The sequence below is a fragment of the Littorina saxatilis genome, unplaced genomic scaffold (genome assembly GCF_037325665.1).
Source record: "Littorina saxatilis isolate snail1 unplaced genomic scaffold, US_GU_Lsax_2.0 scaffold_467, whole genome shotgun sequence".
Taxonomy (NCBI): Eukaryota; Metazoa; Mollusca; class Gastropoda; order Littorinimorpha; family Littorinidae; genus Littorina; species Littorina saxatilis.
Window position 1 is genome coordinate 27,501 of NW_027127422.1, and position 3,848 is coordinate 31,348.

A 3,848-nucleotide genomic window follows, 5' to 3' on the forward strand; every position below is an offset into this window, starting at 1 on the left:
ACTTTTATTATAAAAAAAATATTTTCATAATGTGTTTGTGTGTTTGTGTGTGTTGTTGTTGTTGTTGTTGTTGTTGTTGTTGTTGTTGTTTTGGGAGGTGGGGCGGAATTGGGAAGGATTGGAAGAATTATAATGAGGACGTAGGCCTATAGTTTACAACGAGAGTCGGAATGTCGACAAAAGGCATAATTCAAAAAAGGAGGACAAAACAACAACTCTTTCTTGAACATTCTAAACGCACAGACTGTGAAACAAATACGCGCGCAGGGGAACAGACGAGAAAAGGGAGAGAAAAGAAATTAAAACCAGTCGCGTAAGGCGAAATTACTACATTTAGTCAAGCTGTGGAACTCACAGAATGAAACTGAACGCACTGCATTTTTTTCACAATGACCGTAGTCCGCCGTTTGTACAAAGGGCAGTGAAATTGACGAGCCTGTTTAGCGCGGTAGCGGTTGCGCTGTGCTGCATAGCACGCTTTTCTGTACCTCTCTTCGCTTTAACTTTCTGAGCGTGTTTTTAATCCAAACATATCATATCTATATGTTTTTGGAATCAGGAACCGACAAGGAATAAGATGAAATTGTTTTTAAATCGATTTCGGAAATTTAATTTTTATCATAATTTTTATATTTTTGGCTCACGTAAGTGTAGCCTATGCGATGATAAACTTTGTCTGTCTGTGCGTGTGTGTGTGTGTGTGTGTGTGTGTGTGTGTGTGTGTGTGTGTGTGTGTGTGTGTGTGTGTGTGTGTGTGTGTATGTGATAGAAACTTTAACATTTGACTAAACACCGAAATACTAATTTTACCTGGTTATTATCCAAGCAACAGCTTCAAAATATTGAAGCAATGATCAACATTTCGTTGGCACGTATGTAGTTAAAGTGTGTATCCAAAGAAAACGGGTGGTGGGGGGTTTTGGGGGGGTAAAAACAGCTGACTGATTTGTGTCGTGTGAGGTATGTAGACCAGGTCAGGGGTCAAGGTTAGGTCAGATCGCGTGAAGGATTGTGGTATAGATACAGTTATCACCGAGCTGCAGTTCGCCGATTCGAAGAAGACGACTCATGATTTCACATTGTTCGGTTTCGTAGCTCCAGAAAAATAGATAAAGAAGATACCAAAGGAGATTTCCTACAGGTTAATCTGCACAGCGTGTTTCCAGTGTCTGCGCGAGGAAGCGCTGTCGACTGAAAGCGCAGTGTCGATCTGGCCATCGTGTCCTCGTAAGTACTAACAAGTCGCGTAAGGCGAAAATACAACATTTAGTCAAGTAGCTGTCGAACTCACAGAATGAAACTAAACGCAATGCAACGCAGCAAGACCGTATAATCGTTAACATATCGTCAGTCCACCGCTCACGGCAAAGGCAGTGAAATTGACAAGAAGAGCGGGGTAGTAGTTGCGCTGAGAACGATAGCACGCTTTTCTGTACCTCTCTTCGTTTTAACTTTCTGAGCGTGTTTTTAATCCAAACATATCATATCTATATGTTTTTGGAATCAGGAACCGACAAGGAATAAGATGAAAGTGTTTTTAAATTGATTTCGACAATTTAATTTTGATAATAATTTTTATATATTTAATTTTCAGAGCTTGTTTTTAATCCAAATATAACATATTTATATGTTTTTGGAATCAGCAAATGATGGAAAATAAGATAAACGTAAATTTGGATCGTTTTATAAAAGAAATATTTTTTTTACAATTTTCAGATTTTTAATGACCAAAGTCATTAATTAATTTTTAAGCCACCACGCTGAAATGCAATACCGAAGTCCGGGCTTCGTCGAAGATTACTTGACCAAAATTTCAACCAATTTGGTTGAAAAATGAGGGCGTGACAGTGCCGCCTCAACTTTCACGAAAAGCCGGATATGACGTCATAAAAGACATTTATCAAAAAAATGAAAAAAACGTATGGGGATATCATACCCAGAAACTTTCATGTCAAATTTCATAAAGATCGGTCCAGTAGTTTGGTCTGAATCGCTCTACACGCACGCACACACACACACACACACACACATACACACACACATACACACACACATACACCACGACCCTCGTCTCGATTCCCCCCTCGATGTTAAAACATTTAGTCATAACTTGACTAAATGTAAAAAGTAGGCAACAGACAGACAGATCTAGATCTAGTGTCTCGCACTCTTGCACCGTATCACTTATGCTTACTGTTTCTTTCTTTCTTTATTTGGTGTTTAACGTCGTTTTCAACCGTTCAAGGTTATATCGCGACGGTATGCTTACTGTGTGTGTGTATGTGTGACGGAGTGATTGAGTTTGTGTTACTGTTTGTCGATTTCTTACGTGAGCCGTGAAGGCTTCGCCTCTTGTTAATTTTCAGAGCTTGTTTTTAATCCGAATATAACATATTTATATGTTTTTGGAATCAGAAAATGATGAAGAATACGACAAAAGTAATTTTTGATCGTTTTATAAACAAATAATTTTAATTACAATTTTTGGATTTTTAATGACCAAAATCATTAATTAATTTTTAAGCCTCCAAGCTGAAATGCAATACCAAAGTCCAGCCTTTGTCGAAGATTACTTGGCCAAAATTTCAATCAATTTGATTAAAAAATCTGGGACAGGCTGATCTTTCTTAACCCAGTGTGAGATTTTCAGTGGGGCGACCACCCCCAACCCAGCGCGTCCCCGGGTGGCGGATAGGGGAACGGTCTTCAGATATGGAGATCAGCCGCTTGCGGCCGCGGACCAAACTGGCGGTGTTTCCTACCAGGGCGGAGTGGGGTAGCAGGCGGCACTGCTACCCCCTTTGAAATGCTCCATCGTCCATTGACGGGACTCATCTAATGCGATTAACGGCGCATTAAAACCCTAGCTCCGGGTGGGATCCCGGCAAATCCTCCCCCCTGTGCTCTCAGGGTAGAACGTACGGGCCATGAGCTAAGGGTGAGGTAACCCCGACAGAAAACCCCGAATGCTGAAGACGGAGGACCCGGGCCGCACGGCGCATTCTAACAAACCACGGGTACACGCGCTTACGCAAATGATGACACAATCAACCAGCACAGATGGAAATGGCGCTCGCCCATTGAGGACCCCCCAGGGTGGAGCAGCGTCGGGTCCCATGCCTCAAAGGGACCCAGCCCGAGGTCCAACTACTGGAGGTCCCTCCCGTCCGTCTTGTCACGCCAGGGGACGCGGGAGGAGAGTGACTGGCACCACCACAATCAGGAAGAAACCCAGTCAGCAGCGACCTTTTCAGGTCATGCACTGGAACGCAGAAAATATCCTGAACAAGAAGACAGAGTTGGAGCATATCCTGCATGAGAAGAACATCAACATCTGCTGTATTCAGGAGACGCACCTGACACCCCAAAAGTCCTTCAAAGTGAGAGGCTACCAGTGCCTTAGGACCGACAGAACAGACCGAAGCAAAGGAGGAATCCAGACCCTCATAAGGAACAACATCAATGCCTGTTTGATAGAAACGCACATGGAGGACTCCGAATATCAGGTGATTCGAATCCAGACGAAGACAGCAGAATTCCATCTTTTCAACTTCTACTGCCCCAACGATAGACACCTCGCCCTTGACACGATCCCCGCAAAGGCCTCCAACTTCATCGTGGTGGGTGACTTCAACAGTCATTCACAGAGTTGGGGATATGACCACTTGGATCGGAGAGGAGAAGAGGTGGAGAACTGGCAGGACGACAAAGGTCTCATCCTTTTGAACAGTCCCTTTGACTGCCCTACATTCTACTCCAGAAGATGGTACACTACATCAACTCCTGACCTAGCTTTCTGCACGGAAGACATGCACCAGCTAACCAGCAGAGAGGTCGGAGAACAGCTA